This window comes from Sus scrofa, chromosome 10 (assembly GCF_000003025.6).
Source record: "Sus scrofa isolate TJ Tabasco breed Duroc chromosome 10, Sscrofa11.1, whole genome shotgun sequence".
NCBI classification, from domain to species: domain Eukaryota; kingdom Metazoa; phylum Chordata; class Mammalia; order Artiodactyla; family Suidae; genus Sus; species Sus scrofa.
This window is the reverse complement of record NC_010452.4, coordinates 1444849-1463096: the sequence shown is the minus strand read 5'-3', so window position 1 is coordinate 1463096 and position 18248 is coordinate 1444849. Positions and strand designations below refer to the sequence as shown.

Genomic DNA, 18248 nt, shown 5'->3' with positions numbered 1-18248 from the left:
TATCGCTACCTTTGACCTGAAAGACCAGGTGTGAGGGGCCCCATCACATCGTCCTTTACTTCACTAGCCTGGCCTCTGCCAAACCAGATGCAACCCAGAGGGAGACAGCAGAGTGCTTGCAGATTCCACTGCATAGTGTCCCTAATGTAAGCCTATGGGCCAGAGATAGCATCTGTGCTGGAACAAACTATCGCGTATGCAGACACAGAGAAGGTGACCGTTAGTCCAGCAGAGACATTCCTTTCTGCCTTAATGGTGCCCAGTGACTATTTTAACTCTCCTACCCTCTGTCATAACATAGACCTGGACCATCTGAACATCCGCCAGGGCATCACACTGGTCCACTGGATTGATGACCGCATGACGGCTGAGCTGGATAAGCAAAATTCCGTGAAAACTGAAAGGACCAGCCAAAGAAGTAAAATTTTTAGACTTCCATTTGCTGAAAGCATGCCAGGATATTTCTTCTATGAATTATATGTATTTTATAATGTATAAAGAAATATATTTATATGTAAATATAAAATATACATGTATCGAGAGAATATAAAAATTTCATACACATGTATACACATACACACAAACACACACACACACGTATAAAATATTGCACGTTTTGCAATTCCCACCACAAGGAAACAAAGAATAGGTATCTTTAGTCTTTAAATTCTGGAAAGCAGTACATTTCATACGTGGGAATATTGCTAAAAGCCACTGCTGTAGACAGAATTGTTTGTCCCCCAAATTCATGTGTTGCACCCCAAACCCCCCATATGACTGCATTTGGAGGAGGGGCCTATGTGGAGGTAATTAAGGTGGAATGAGATCATAAGCGTAGGGCCCTGATCTTATAGTGTCTTTATAAGAAGAGACAACAGGGAGCTCACTTTTTCTTTGTCTCCCTGTGTGCTCCCAAAGCAGAGGTCCCTTGAGCACATGGCAAGGCCTCACAGTGACGTCTGCCTTGCTGGCACCTTGACCTTGGACCGCGAGCCTCCGTCACTGTGAGGCAATATATTTCTGATGCTTAAACAACCCAGCCTATGGTATTATGTTAGGACAGCCCAAGCAGCCCAATACACCTACAAACCAGGTAATATAAAAAGCTCTAAGCTATGTATAAAGTCCATTAAAACCCTCTGCAGTAGATCCAAACTGTGGTACATGCTGGCCTGTGGCTGAAGCCAGATGACCTATCAGAACCTAAAGTTTTAGAGGTATCATCCATGATGAGGAAAATGCTGAGTAGGGTTTGTGCAAAGCCAGCTGGAGAATCTTTAGTTTAAAATTTTTTATGGCCAAACCTGCGGCACATGGAGGTTCCCAGGGTAGGGGTCGAACTGGAGCTGTAACTGCCGGCCTACACCACAGCCACAGCAAGGTCAGATCCAAGCTGCATCTGGGACCTACACTACAGCTCACGGCAATGCCAGATCCTTAATCCACTGAGCGAGGCCAGGGATTGAACCTGCATCCTCATGGATGCTAGGCAGATTTATTTCCAGCTGGAGAATCATAATGCAGATCCCTAGTGTCCAGGAGCCATTCTCTAACTGAAACGGAGAATCACGCACCTTTTAAAAATCAGTTCCCGTGTTGCTGGCTCCTGGTAGAGACAGAGTGTCTGAGCATGGAACACTCATGATGCCAGAATGGCCAATCATGAGGTGAGTTCTATCAGACTCCCCAAGTCAAAAATTTGGGCAGGCCCAGCCAGGACCCACCGTGACACGATGGAAGCATTACATCTGGGATTGAGCATGAACAGAACTGAGGACACTGCAAGAGCCCTCATCCCAGACTCTGGGTCGTCTCCTACTGGTGCACACCCCCCAGTCAGCTCCTGTTACAGCCACATCAAGGGAATCCTGCATAACCAGCTGTCAGAGAGGAAAATTCTCGAGTTGGGTTTACTGGGGGATAAGCTTGGTATGTGGGTGAAAGCCAAAGATGGATTACTGTTGGACTATGAGCCAACTCAGAGTTGGCTACCAAAACAATGGTAAGGAGACGGAGTGCCCGTTGAGGTGCAGCAGAAACGAATCCGACGAGGAACCAGGAGGTTGCGGGTTCGATCCCTGGCCTTGCTCAGTGGATGGGTTAAGGATCCGGCGTTGCCATGAGCTGTGGTGTAGGCCGGTGGCTGCAGCTCCCATTAGACCCCTAGCCTGGGAACCTCCATGTGCCGAGAGTGCGGCCCTAAAAGGACAGAAGACATTAAAAAATTAAAGAAAAAAAAAAAAGAGAGACAATGGTAAGGAGATATTTGTGTGAAGACTTCTAGGCATTAATGAAAAGTTTGCCTTCGGTCAAAGGCTGCAGTAGGAATTTAGGAAGATCAGGGACCAGGCTTCTGAGGGAGACATGGATGCACTGAGAGTTGGACACACTGTGAGGACCTTCAGTCACATGGTCATGTTCACCGGAGATCATGGCCACGGAAAAGGCACTAAACCACCCAGGGAGATGAAACAACTTGGCCGGCTGATGTCAGTGGGCCTCTAGCATCAGTCACCCCATCATTGGTCCATGAACCGAGTAGCCATGGTAACAGAGGTGGGAGCCATCCATGAGCCCAATGGCCTGGGCTCCCATGTACTGAGGCTGATCTAGCATCCACTACTGCTAAACATAGCAACTGATAACAACAGGGCCCCCAGTTCACCCCATTTGGTGGCAAATGGATGACACTGGACCTCTTTCAGTGAAGGGGTAGCTGTTTATTTTAACAGAAATACATACATAGTCCAGGCACAGGTTGAACTTTCCTTCCCGCAGTCTCACCAAAAACCACTATCTGAGGGCTTAGAGAGTGCTTGACTCATTGGCATGATACTGCATCAGACCAGAAAGGACTTGCTTTATGTAGCAAAGGAGATGGAGAGGTGAGAGTGAGTCTGCTCATACTACAAACCATGGCACCCAGAAGCTGTCAGCCAGGTAAAGCACCGGAATGGCCCATTAAAGGGACAGCTGAAGCACCAGCTCAGAGCTAATACTTTACAAGGATGGCATACCATCCTCCAGGCACAATGTATAGTTTATTTTTTTTTTTTTTTTTTTTTTTTTTTTTTTTTTTTTTTTTTTTTTTTTTTTTTTTTTTTTTTTTTTTTTTTTTTTTACAAGGATGGTTTCATACCCCATCCTCCAGGCACAATGTATAGTTTATTTATGTTTTAAACTTTATTTTACTGGAGTATCGTTGACTTACAATGACTGACAATGTTGTATGCTTACAGCAAAGTGAATCGGTCATACATACACATATATCCTTTCTTTTTCCCACATAGGCTATTACAAACTATTGAGTAGATTTCCCTGTGCTATACGGTAGGTTCTTGTTAATCATCTCCTTTACATACTGGTGTGTATAACGCATGCACAATGCATATTATAAATAAAAGATCTTTATATGCTGTTATGTCCCCAGTAGGTGGAACACATGAGCCAGGGACCCAAGCAGGGGACACGGGACTGGGCCCGTTACCGTCAATCCCAGGGAATCATTTGGAGAATCTGTGTTCTCTGTACCCACAGCCCTGGAGGCTTCAAATGCACCCCATCTGCCTTCCTGGGAAACCCCACACTGCACCCCCTCAGGCTCTGTCCCTGCCCCCAGCATCCTCATGGTGTTCAAGAGAGGAGAATAATTCCTGCTGCGGGGGCCTGGGGCTCTTCTTCAGGGGAAAGACTTGAGGAACAGGGAGGGATGGTCTCCTGGGAAAAACTGGAGACACTTTGCAAATGCTGGGAGGAGCTACTGGTCCCGAGGACACGCTGTGGCCTTGGCCCTTGGCAGACATCTGACTGGGGCTACGGGGGTCTATGCCATAAGCTCGCATTGCTACCCAGGACACTGGCATACCAGAAGGCCGTGGATCTGTGGCCCTTGCAGGTGTCGTTCAACACCCCCCACACCTCTTCTGGCCTTGGGAGGTCTCACCCCTCCCCAGTTGTGGTATTATCCCCCTGCACCTGGCCAGGTCCCTGGGCAGAGGCATCACTGCCCTGTGACTCTGAGTTGGGAGTAAGGCTGGGGGGGTGAAGCATCCACAAGGACCGATAACCTACTTGGTAGGTGATGTGAACCAGACTTTTCAGGGGAAAATCTGGGAAGAGGGGCCTCCCGCACCAGCCATCCAGATCTTTCTCATCTCAGAATCCCTCTTCCTGCTCAACACGACTGGTGAGATCCTGAAAGACTGGGCTTCCTCTGCGAAGAGTGGGATCTGCAGTGTTCCTCGGGCCTGGTTTCACGTTCTCTGAGCTCCCCAGATGCGCAGCGCACCCCAGCCCACCCTCTCCCTGCTCCTCCAGCAGGACCCTATGAGTTTAAAGGGTTCATAAAAGGATGAACTCCTTCCCCGGTGGACACCATGCACATTCCATGGAACTGGATCCCATGGCTGACACTTGGATCTTTTGGGGTCTTGATGCCAAGGGTCCCAGCAAGGGGGTCAATATCTTGGCGGGTGTAATTGATCCTGTCACCAGGAGGTGGGAGAGCTTTGCATACACCAAGGAGAGTAGGGAAGAATATTTCCGCACCCAAGGGTTGACTTTGGATTATTATGATGGAAGATGGACTAGAAGAGACATCTCCAAGTGAGAAGAAAAGAGAGACCAGGGTCACAGACCCCTTGAGGTTGAGAGTCTGTATCATGACAAACAAGGAAACCCCTGGGCCCAGCAGGGGCCTTCTTTGCTAAAGCTCAGGAGGGCCTGGCTTGGATACTGGAGAAGGGGTCATTACAGGGATGGGGCTGCAATATATCGTCTCCAGCTTCTTTTGCTAATTCTCCCCAGGAAGAGACACCCACCAGGATTTTGACAGAGCTGCTGCCAGAAGAGAGTCTGTAAGGAAAATTGTACTAGAGAAGAGAATATACCTCTTGGTCTTTCTTCAAAACAATGGAAACACACACCTCTTTGCTGGGAGGGTATCAAAAAAACAGCTCTCCGTGTCTAATCTCCTTGGGGATTGCCTCGGATGCAAACCCGTGAGGCTCCAAGGCCCCTGCACCCAGAGGCACTCTGAATTCAATGGCTGTCAACGTGAGAATTAAAGGCCTGGATTCTCTCCCTAGCTGGAGACAAGAGTGAGTCCCAAGTCCACGGTCCCTGTGGGGGTCCGCGGAGGCCTTTATAAGGATGACTTCACGGCTGAGTGTCTGCCACTTCCTGCTTCCTTTTGTCCCCCCCACCGGGTGGATCTGCAAAGCACTCCTTGGCAAACACCCCACGCCTTCATCCCCATCTCAGAATTTGTTTCCCAGGGAAGCCAACCTATACCAGGTCCATGGTCTGTTAAAGTGGTTTTGCCAGCTCCACTGGCTACTGTGTCATCCAAGGCTAATGTCATACCCAGTTGGATCTCTGCAGAGTCGAAGCGAGATTTAAGTTTTGCGTGGAACTGCATTTCAGTAATAGAAGAACCACTATTTAAGTGCTTATTATCTGTGAAATTAACTTTTAAAAGAGTCTGATAATTTTAAACTTCAAACAATGTTACTATGGCACAGAAGGCTTTTTTCATTCCTTTGAGTCACTACTGGAAGCAAATTGATTAATAAATATATTTTGATCTGCAAACAGTTGGCATTAATGATAATTTGAACAACTGCAACCACAGTCCTAAAAAGGACGGTTTTCCTTGAAAGCTCGACAGAGAAAACGACAAATATTCATCCAAGATTGTTTTCCTTTGATGAAATCTTCACTCTTCTTAGCAACTGGCACTAAAAAAGGCAAAACTCATATATTTCCTTCTATCACTAATGAAAGTTTTTTAAAAGGTCTTTGGAAATACTGTGTCCTTTTAGAGACTCAGACTCAGGGTAAACCTTTAAATAACAATCAATCAATAATGTTTCTTATACGTAATTGATACGCTTTCAATACACTAACCACAAAATATGAAAGCTTCTGCAGACGTTGATTTTGTTAGTGACGTTACCTTGCACACTTACCTCTGAAAGGTATCTGCATGCCAAATTCAGTTCGATTTGCATATTCCACCGAAGATTAACTAGCCTGTCACAGATCTGAAAAGCAGAAGAGAGAACAGATCATTAATATCATTAGCTTAATACATTGTTTATGAAAACCCCAAAGAAGAGAAACATTAAAAAAAAAAAACTGGAAAGCTCAGCACAGAAATTAGAAAGAAGTGTTTGTTTTTGAATAGAAGAAAATTTGTTTAATAGTTTGCTAGTCAAAGCAACAGAGGGAAACAACCAAGGTAATTTAAAGAGCAAGCAGACATTATTTGGGAAAACACAGAATATTAAAAGAAATGAGTCTTGATGGCCACATCACCCCTGCTCTTCCTAAATGGTACTGTATCCTCATGTATTTTATATACTTGTTGGAAAAGACGTTTAAACATTAATTTGTGCTGTAGTAAAATTACATTATGTAAAGTGCTTTAAATGCTAAAGCTTAGCCTGGTTAAGCGATGCTGAAACTATTGTGATGCTGCAGAAAACGAGCAAACTTATCTTCAAGAAAAGGAACCAAGAGCTTCAATTATCTGCCCACAGACTGTAATTTGAGTTTGTGTCTGTAGGCTTATAAAAAGAATTTTAAAAAGAAGATAAGTCCCGTGCATTTGTTTAGGAATTTTCAGCAGTATTCATGACCACTTAATTTCCATCTCAGTTTCCCAGGACTTACAGTAAATTATGTACAATCTCAGTTATCCTCTATTTAAAAAAGGGACCGATCCTTTAGATCTTTATTTACTCTCTGCTTTAGAGATTTGAGACTCTTAAGGAGGAAAGAGCTAAATTCACCATCTAGTCGTTCAAATCAGTAATTCTCATTTCGCTCGAGGAATGTGTTCCTTCGTCCTTTTTGCATACCCAGCTCTCACCTATTTTTCAAAACCCAGTTCTCTCCCTCTTGCCAGAAGTGTTTTAACCTGTCCTTAACAAAAATTTCTTCTTAAAATTTTCATGACATTAATATCTGTACCACACATGTTAGCTTTTAGTAGCCTGTTTAGCATCATCTGACTCTCCCATTTGCATTGAATCCATCACTTGTAAACGGTGTAAATCATTTTCAGACAAATGTCATGTCATCTATCTTTGTCCCTCTGTTGCACACCACGCACAGAGAAAGTGACCAAAATAGGTACTCATGCATCGGGCCAGCAAAGATTTTTCTTTCATTTATGTTAAATTTAGGACTTCTTGAAATGAGATAATGAGCTGAGAACCTTTACACCTAAGCACCCATTTGTGACCTCTTTGTAAGAGCTCTCCTTGTTCTTAGGAATTCCAACGTTAAGCTCAGAGATTATTTTTAAAAACAATGCAAAATTTCTTAGAGGCACATCCAACCACATGAAGAAAGGAGAGGTATCCTTCATGCTTCGTGTCAAAAAGGTATATGCTTGGTAAGGTTTGACTGTATTTATTTGGTACCTTGGAAAGATGTGTTATGTCATTTTTGATGACTATAACATCTCTTGAGAACTCTCACGTCCCATTACTTATACCAACAACAATAATTCTGTCTCCATATCCTCAGGCTATCCTAACAGGGCTCAGCTAGAGCAGCTGTGGAAGAAACGTTTCTCAGAAGCTGTTGGAATGTGGGGGCTTCCTTTACATGAACTTCTCCCCAGCAGGTGACATTAGGGTGTCTACAGGGGCAACGGTGTTGAGAGGGAATGGTACAAGATTTTGGAGAGGGAAGGAAGGCAGGTGCCATTACCGCCGTTAGACCATCACGGTTGGATCGATGACATGACAAACAGCCGCAGGGCGGCTGCCCATCTTCCCACCTGTCCTCACGCAGCCCTGACCGTGGACCACCGGCCCTGCTGACTGAGAGCAGCAAAGCCCAAGTGCCGGGTGGCATAACAACCATCACAGCAGCTTCCCAGAGACTATCCCAAATCAGCACGCACACACGCTCGGCTTCTCAGCCAGATGAGTCAAGGGCAACCCGGATCATCCACTTCTCACTTCGGAACGTCGTTGTCTGACTTCTTTCCACACCTCTAGAGGTTTTCATTCCTCTGCTCTACCCCTGCAGCAGGCTCTGTTTTCCAAAGATGACTCCCCTTCTATGTGGTCACACCGTGGCTCTGATCCAGACGCTCCTCACACCCAGTGCAGGGCTGTACTCTTCACTCTCACAACTCGAATCTGGGGAGACACTCGTGACAACCTCAGGTGACAGAAGGGGGTGGTGGCGCTGCTGTATTCTTTCTCGCTCTCTTTTTTTGGCCATGCCTGCGCCATGCAGAAGTTCCCAGGCAGTGGATCGGACCTAAGCCACAGCAGGGACCTGAGCCACAGCAGGGATGCCAGGTCCTTAACCTGCTGAGTCATCAGGGAACTCTGACGTTGTACTGTTTCTGAGGCAGACCATCGTGGCATCATTCCAAGTGCCACACTTTCACTCTGCTTTCTTGCAATACTCACTCTTAGAAAGCATCTACCTCGCTGTGAGTCTCACACAGCCCACCTCCCTCAGTGGCTGTTGAAGAATTTATGTCTCTCCAACATGTTATCTTTTTCAAACTCTAAAATATTTCTTTTCTCCCCCCTTTTTAGGGCCACACCTGCGGTATATGGGAGTTCCCAGAGCAGGGGTCTAATTGGAGCTACAGCTTTAGGCCCGTACCACAGCGTCAGCAACACCAGATCCTTAACCCACTGAGTGAGGCCAGGAATCAAACACACATCCTCACTGGATACCAGTTGGGTTCTTAACCCACTGGGCCACAAGGAGAACTCCTAAAATACTTCTTGAACATATCTCTTTATAAGAAAGTGAATTTTATCATCACAAAGCCCTTATTAAGTGTATCTAACCTCAAAGGGCCTTATAAATATTCCACTGTCAGCACAATTCCTGTACCACTAGAACAAGGAGCTCAGCTCTGCATCCCTCAAAGAGCATTCATTCATTTTCTATATGTAACACCTTCAATGCACGGATGATCATTCAGAGTAGCTGTGAAAAGAAATTTTTAAATGCAAAGTTCTCAGGTTTATGAGCTAAAATTTTTGAAATATCTTTCATTCGCAGGATCCAGAGCACAACCTAGTAGGTTTTTTCCCTGGGAAAAAATATGTATAGAAATAAACTTTACTATAAATAATCTTAATTAATACTGAACTGTAATATGTAGAAACTCTTTGAATAAGTAAATCATCCTTATAAACATTTGATAGATAAGAAGGCATGACTTATCTGGCAAAGTTTTTTTAAAGTGTGTATTTTTTAAAGTGTTGCTTTTCAATCTCATAATCTTGGAGTCAGGTTTTTTTTTTTCACATTTACTATGCAATGATTCATAAATTCCTATAACCACCATTGAACATGCCTTGGCTTTCAGAATTCTTAATGCATTAGTAAAGAATTTTCTGCCCTGAGATGTATTTGATCTTGGGCTGATCTAATAAAAGTCAAATTTCATGATGAGGAAGATACTTTATAGCCAAATGTATTAGTATTAGGTTTCTTCAGAGATATGGAACTAACAGTATATTGGGGGAGAGAGAAGGAAGGAGAGAGGGAGGGAGAGAAAATATTAATTTTCATAAATTGGCCCGTGTAGTCATGGGGCTGGCAAATCCAAAACCTGCAGGGAAGGCTGGTGGGCTGGAAGTTTCTGGAACAGTTCGTGTCACAGTCTGGAGTCTACAGGCAACATGGAGGCAGAATTCCTTCCCCTTCCAGAGACCCCAGCCTTTTCTCATAAGGCTTTTGGCTGATGGTGTGAAGCTCTCCCACACTATGGAAGGTAATCTGCTTTAGGCCAAGTCTACTGATTTCAGCGTCCATCACACTGAACAAATGTCTTCCCAGCAACACCTAGACTGGCGTTTGTCCAAACAACTGGGCACTGCAGCCCGGCCAAGCGGACTAGCAGAATCAACCATCCCACCAAGGCAAGCTGATCCTGTAAACTTTTATTTTATCTCATTTTAGAATGACTTTAGCTGCATAAAAATAATAGAAGCACATTACAGGCATACATCAAAGTCAAAATTAACACCAAAAATATAAGAAAATATGCATTATTTGAATGGGTTCTATTAAACTTGCAATTATAATACAAACTATGAATTTTTATGCTTATGTTTACCATATACAATGGAAGTAAACGGAGTTGTTTTATAGCAAAATCTCTTTTAATCAAACATTATTCAAAAATATCACTTCTTTAAACTTCCTTTGTGGAAAAATAAGAAGTACATGACAAAGGTGAAATTGTATTCCCATATCTGCATTTCAATTTTAGCCAGAATTGAGTATCTCCTTGCTATTAAGAATCTCCCGTAGGGCTGGGTCACATATGTGTTCTTTTTCCTAGACAACTCTTGACTAGGTATCTACTTGATTGACTCTTTTTCAATCTCCAGTTTTTATCACAATTCTCACAGAGGTTTCATGTATCCCCTAACACTACTTATATTTTTTAAAAAGTTATTTTTTATATACTCTTGAATTTGTCTTCAACACAATTAAAGCTATCTGAAATATTTACTCAGTTAATTTTACATTATTGGGCATTTTCATTGTGGCTCAGCGGTAACAAACCCAACTAGTACCCCTGAGGACTCAGGTTTGATCCCTGGCCTTGCTCAGTGGGTTAAGGATCAGGCATTACTGCGGCTGTGGTGTAGGCCAGCTGCTGCAGCTCCAATTCAACCCCTGGCCTGGGAACTTCCATAGGACATGGGTGTGGCCCTAAAAGACAAAACGAAGAAAAAACTATATTATTGCCTCATTCCCCCTGGAAAGCAGTAAGACCTCTAATAATACAAATTTTAAAAATAAGTAAATAAATGATTGAATGAATGAATAAATCATGTTTGTTATTTGGAAGTAAGGTTTTACAGACTGTATGCTGAAGAATGTTGTTTTCCAAAAGGCGTATTAACTAGACAAACACTACCTTATAAGATATAATTGGCTGAACATCGCAGAAATGTATTTTTTGTTCACACTAATTACTGAACGAGTGGTCCTGATCAGTTCGGACCTACGTGTTGATTCCTATCTTAGAACCCCTCTATCTCATCGTTCGGCCAGTCTCCACCATGACTTGCAAAATGATCAAGCTTGTCTGTATCAGAACAGTGGCCTGGGAAAGAAGAAGTAGAGAGCCTGGACCTCTGCCTTGATGTTAACAGACTTCATTGCAAGAACCACTCACGGGCTAAGACCTAGACACAAGGGAAGACACAGCCCCTTTCCAGCCACAACTGTGTACTGTGGAACGCTCAGGATTAAGTTCTGGAAATCTCTCTGCCATTGCATTTTTGGAAAAGTGACTGCATATTTTTTCAGTTATATCTTATTACATTTTCTCTGTCGGGCCTGCAAATGAAGCTGGTATATGGAGAATCCGACCCCTCATCTTGCGTGAGGAGCGCACTCAGAGCCTCCTTCACAGACAGCGTCTGGCAAGGCCTCAACAGCATGATCCATTGTGTTAACCGCATTACTTTCTTTACACCGTTTTTATTCACATGAGTTCCCATTTCGGGTTTCTCAAATGATTAAATAAGTTCCATGCAGAAGTCCCAGGGTCTTCAGGCGCCAAAACAATCGGGTGTGACATAACTAGAATATCCTTGTTCTGGTCTTTTATTTCTGCTTATGTTCACTGCTCATTTTAAACTGTATGGTTAAAGATACAGGATTAAAGATGTTTTCCTGCCCTTATGTACCATCCAAAGAAATTATTTTTTCAGGGCCTCACTCACGGCATATGGAGGTTCCAAGGCTAGGGGTTGAATGGGAGCTGTAGCTCCTGGCTGACACCACAGCCACAGCAACGCCAGATCTGAGCCACATCTGCGACCTTCACTGCAGTTCACAGCGATGCCAGATCCTTAACCCACTAAGCAGGGCCAGGGATCAAACCTGTATCTTCATGGATGCTAGTCAGATTTGTTTCCACTGAGCCATGACAGGAACTCCCCCAAAAATTCTTTCGTTGCTTACGAGTTTGGAATATGGCATCTTGGGTCCATAAACAAGTAACAAATTTTGTTTTTCTCCATTTTCTCATCTCCGAAGGGGAAAAATATATTATTATAGCATCTACTTCACAGGGTTAGTTTAATAGATAAATTGGTAGCCTATGTAAAACGATTAGCCGAGTGCTTAGTACTTTGTACAGTCCAATATTAAAAATTACACACAAACGTATCTATGAAACAAAAACAGTCTCACAGACAGAGAGGTTGTGGTTGCTGGGGGCGGGGAGTGGGGGGCGGCGGTGGGAGAGGGAAGGATTGGGAGATTGGGATCAGCAGAGGAAAACTACCACATACAGGATGGAGGATGGATAAACAACGAGGTCCCACCGTAGAGCACAGGGAACTATATTCAATATCCTGTGATAAACCATAGTGGAAAAGAATATGAAAAAAGAACAGATAGATAACTATCACTTTGCTGTACAGCAGAAATTAACACGTCATTATAAATCAACTACACCGCAATGAAATTTTAAAAATTAAAAAATGAAAGTACAGAGTTTGATGTGCTTTTTTTTTTTTTTTTTGCTTTTTAGAGCCCCACCTGTGGCATATGGAAATTCCCAGGGGAGGGTTGAATTGGAGCTGCAGCTGCCAGTCGATGCCACAGCCACTCAGGATCCAAGCCACATCTTCTACAACCTACAAAACAGCTCACAGCAACACCGGGTGCTTAACCCACCGAGTGAGGCCAGGGAACAAACCCCACATCCTCATGGTTACTAGTCGGGTTTGTGACCCGCTGAGCCACAGCGGGAACTCCTGATGGGCCTCTTTAATTATGGAAGTATTATATTCCTCTTTCGTGGGTGGTTCTCTCACATTTGGATTTACTGAGTAATCCAACTTTGATTTCATAACCATCTACAGAAGAGAACACTGTGGCACCTTGGTTTCATGTAAATTAATTTTTTCCTGTGCCCTAACTTAGCAATACGAGGAGTAATGAAGCATGTTACTTGGTGTTGTTGTTCAGTAGAAAACTGGCCAAAATGACATTATTCCACCATGGTATTGAAGAGGCTAGGTTTTTGTGTTTCTTATAATTATGAACAGGTTAAAGGGCAATTTTTTTCTCCTCCAAATCTATGCTCTACCTAACTCCAGAAAGCTCTACGTTCTTGAACTTTGGATTCAAATAATTCTTTGTCTACCCAGAGCTGGCCAAAATGCAAAGATTCAGGGCAGAGTACTGAGACTGTTGTCACTTCTGACACCAAGTGCAAGTTTGGGGGTTTCTCATAAGCATGCTCACATTCAATAATTCACTAAAAGGACTTACAGAACCCACTCAAAGCAGTTACACTCATGGCGCAGTTTATTGCAGGGAAAGTTCAATAACTTTGTTCTCACCCAAACAAAGGCACTTGGCTTGTGTATGACACAGGTCATCTCTTAGAAGCCAAGGGCAAAGGGAAGACATTTCTTTGGACAAAGCCAAAATCTCTACGATAGTGTAACCAGTAAGAAATGGCTTATTGCCTCTGAATGCCAACTTCTGCCCCGAAAAAACCTGATTCTGTGTTTTACATTCAAAATTCCCAAGAGAGGACTGATTGTTTGGTTGGTCACTATCATGGAGTGAATTTTGTGTAGAAATTTCACCTAAACCACTTCTCCAAAGACTTATAGTTTATAATAAACACTAACCACTATGGTTTTATTAAAACAATCATTGCATAATATAGATGGAAGATACATTCATTTATGTCCTCACTTTACACACAATGGAAAGAAAATATTGATATGTAAAACAAGCAAAAGAAGAAAAAGTCATTTAGAGTTTGGCCATCAATTTTGCTCCATTATCTATATTCTTAACTTTCTGTTCCAAATCATGGTTTGCCCATATTTAATGATTTTTAGTGAATGGAAAAATACAGCTTTCATCAATAATCCACTTTCATGTCTAACTTCTCTTTGAACCAGAAAGACTTTTCTTATGCTTGATCCAAATTACTCTTGCTCAAATTTAAATGAATTTTCTTTGTTCTGTTTTTAGCAGTCAGATCAAGCACTGCCTTGGAGAAAGGCAGTAACACAAAGCATTACTACTAACCATTTCCTAAATATGTCAAAGCCACTTTAAATTCTAATTCCTTTTCCCCAGATTTTAGCCATTCCTCTCACCATGAGGTCATCACAAATCTAATAAGAAATGCAGAATGCAAAAAAAAAAAAAACCCTCTCAAAACTATTCTAAAATATGCTCTTTAACAAAACTACATAAAAATGAGTTGTGTGTACTGTATTTTTTAAAGTTACTCATTGCACATAATAGAAAAACTGTCTCCATGGCTCACAACAGGACATGGAACCAACTATAGGGTTGAATCTTTTGCATCCTCAGTTTCTAAATTTTAGAAATGTTATGATTATGTTGCTAAGCAATGTGCAAATCAATGGCTTCTTAGGATCTTGTATCCTTTGGAAGAAGCTATATTTAACAGTTTGTTTATAATGTTTTTTCCTAAATGCAAAATATCTATAGCCCTGCTAGAACACCTGGCTTTAGGGTTATCTAATTAAACTTATTGGAAATACATATTAGGGATTTTCTCATTATATTATGTAAAATATAATGCAAATGTCCATATATATAGGCTGTGCTATTATTACTTGTACATTTATACTAGAGGTCAAATTTCTGATTTTTCTAGATGTCAAATTCCAAGCGACTCATAGGAAGAACTGCTAATACTTGTTAACCAATGTAAGAGTTCCACTCAGCCATTTCCATAATAGCCATAGAATGCGTCCATCAGCTCTTTGCTAAAGTCTTTGCTAAAGACTCTCTTCTACATAGTCATGGCAACTTATCAATCCTGGCAGTCTAATCTAGGTGTATCAACCTCTCAACATGAACTAAAATTTCAGAGGTGCTCAAGAATCAAAATAACTCCTGTTAAATCCCAGAACTGAATCTTATAGAAATTTATAATTAAGGATCATTAAAATATTTTACCAGCTTATGCTTTTATGCACTCATGGATACTAGCCAGGTTCTTCACCCTCTGAACCACAGGGGGAATTCCCCTGGACCCTTATCTTCGATGACAAATGACAACCCCAAGTGAGGTACGTGTCCCTTCTGGACTAGAGCATGTACTTATTCATCAACATGAACACCTCTCATGTTTATTCTTTTCTCGGGCGCATGAATGGTAACGCCCCCAAAGCCAGTACTCCTGAAAGCTAAGATGGTTGGAGCAACTTGCAGACCTGCCATGATCTGTAGCAGGAACGAGAAATACACTTCTGCTGTTCTAAGCCACGGCAGTTTTTGGCTTGTTTATTACTCCAGCATCAGAGAGCCCGCTCTGACTGATTCAAAAGCCTTTGGTGCAAAAACAGACAACTGGACCGATACACCAAAATGGAGAGCTCACAGAATAGGGTGCCCCACAAATCAACAAGAAAAGGAAGGACTGTCGGGTGTGGGAAAATGGGCTGACCATACGGATGAATATAAAACTAGACCCTACCTAAGACCATTCAAAAATGAGAAATCCAGACGGATTAGAGACCTAAAGTTCAAATAAATGTTCAGTAAAAGAAATGCTGGAAAATTATTACGTCCAAGGAAAGAAAAAGAATTTCTAAAGCAAAACTTTCCAAGTATTACCTAAGAAGCAAAAAATAGACAACTAAATCTCACAATCAACCCAAAACAGAACCAAAAGCCCCTGCAATCCCAAGACCCTTTCCAGCAGAGAAAACCAAATAAAGTGACAAAAAGAAGATGAGGTGCTCAAAATCATAGTTGTCAGGGAAATGCAAATTAAAGGCATCAATGAACTTATCACTTTACTCCCACTGGAAAGCTGTTTCATGCCAAGTCTTCGGCACACAAGCCCTCATTCTCCGCTGTAGAAAGGTCAACTGCTGAGACCACACTGGAGAGTGGTCCTGAATGGCTTAGTTAAATAAAATATACACAATCTGCTCCTGATTACACTTCCAGAGAAACTTTCACAAGACAGTTTAGAGGGCAGTGGAAATCGAGGTTCATTGCAGGGTCATTTACAGAGATGGACAATGAGTGCCCACCATGGTGGGCGCGCCCCATGGAATATTGTGAGGCAAGCCATGTATTAGAGATAATCTAAGAAATGAATCTTTTTTTTTTTTTTTTGGTCTTTTTTGCCATTTTCTTGGGCCGCTCCTGCGGCATATGGAGATTCCCAGGTGAGGGGTGGAACTGGAGCTGTAGCCGCCGGTCTACACCAGCGCCACAGCGATGCAGGATCCGAGCCATGTCTGCAACCTACACCACAGCTCATGGCAACGCCGGATCCTTAACCCACGGAGCAAGGCCAGGGATCGAACCCACAACCTCATGGTTCCTAGTCGGATTCGTTAACCACTGAGCCATGACGGGAACTCCCTCTAGGAAATGAATAATTTTAATGTATTGATTAATCTTAAGAAGAAAACTAACTCATGACATATAATCCTATGATGCACTTTCAATCTGGAGACCAAATAGTCTTGAGAAAAAGAACACAATGTAACAAACACAATAACAATAATAATCCAATATTAATAAGCACACGAACGTGACTGCCTACCTTAGCGGGGATTATAGAATGCGCCTCAGGTATAAGGATAAAAAGAATAAGTAAGTAAATAGAAAGGATGAAGAAAAGAATGGAAAATAGTTGTACATGTCAACTGGTGACCCTCTGCAGACTGAGAACTATGCATCCTATCAGAAGCAATAAGAAATGCCCTTCCTTTGAGTTAACATTTTGAGACTAGTTTTGATGATCTATATAAATCATCCAGGATGGAAAAATAAAAAAATATTGTGATAATTTGGAACATGCTGATTACTGACCAGCATTCATGACCAGATATGACAGTGTTGCAACTGTTACGGGCAAACCAGTTTGATTCAAGTGCTAAAAGACTAATTTATATGAAGAGATTCCAAAATGCTTCTAGGATTCAGTATATACTTTCACAAGACATCTCAAACTCATCTGTGCACGTAAAGCTGCTTTTTTTTCACATTTAAAATACTTTGCTATGCCTACTCTCAAATTTTTCTTAATTCCTCCTTTTTCCACTACTACCTGCCTTTTCTGCCCATCTCTCAAACTTTGGGCCACCCGTTCTAAGCGACAGTCAATCCCTATGTTTGTTGTTAAGGCTGACATATATTTGCCACAAGCATGTGAAGAACTAAAAAAAACATAAGCTATGGCCCTGCAGTGCTACTGTTGTAAAGCAAAGAGACAGATGTGAACATCTTACCATTTACTAATAACTCCAGAAAAAAGGATAGGAAGAACTGACTTACATGAACCTCTAGGATACAGCAGTGCAGGCTGCTGGATAAAAGGGGGTTTGTTTGTGGTGATGTGTGAGTGTGGTAACATGTGTTTGTGTGTGTATTCATGCTCCATTACTCTAGGGAACAGAGCGTTAGATTAAGTCTAGATTAAGTTAGATTAAGATATGCTGAACCGGAAGTTCCCAGCATGGCTCAGTGGAAATGAGTCTGACTGATACCCATGAGGACGTGGATTCAATCCCTGGCCTCACGCCGTGGGATGAGGAGCCAGCACTGCCGTGAGCTGTGGTATAGGTCGCAGATGCAGCTGGGATGCTGCGTTGCTGTGGCCGTGGCTTAGACTGGGAGCCGTAGCTCACATTGCATGCCTAGCCTGGGAATTTCCATATGCTGTGAGTGTGGCCCTAAAAAGCGGAAAAAAAAAAAAAAAAAAGACATGCCAAGTCAACGGCATTCAGAGAAACGTGAACTGAATGGACGTCCGGAAGACACAGAGGTGATGTGGGACAGATTCAGGCTTCCTGTGAGCCACACCTGTGAGACGAGTGGACTTGACATATCACCTGTTCTGGAGAGAAAGTATGACCTTTCCTAATGCAGGATGTCTAGAAAAAAATGAATGTCAGCTGCTGCGATTCAGAATTGCCATTTGGATAACTGTTCCTGGAGTGACTGTATTTCACAGGACACTGGTAGCCAATGTTGTGCGGTAGAAGAAAAACTGAAGAGCACAGTTAAGAGAAAACAAAGTTTCATATGCAACAGGATACACTTTAGATCCAAACAAAATTATAATATTCACCGCCAGGAATAAGAGAAAGAGCAACGAGTAGTACAAATGAAAAGTTTAACACTTGGGAAACAGAAGGGCACTGAACTGCTGTCGCAGACATTTTTAATTGCTCTGAAGACACGAAACAGATCCTATACCT

At 42.5% G+C, this 18248-nt stretch overlaps 1 long non-coding RNA gene across 2 annotated transcripts in view; it reads right to left on the bottom strand.

The window, feature by feature from the left end:
* Window positions 1-18248, bottom strand: part of LOC102166310 — a 381125-nt gene that overhangs the window by 90261 nt on the left and 272616 nt on the right. For both annotated transcript variants that reach the window (XR_002336117.1, XR_002336116.1), the window contains one exon: window positions 5970-6044. This is a non-coding gene — a long non-coding RNA (uncharacterized LOC102166310). The remainder of the gene's footprint in view (window positions 1-5969; window positions 6045-18248) is intronic.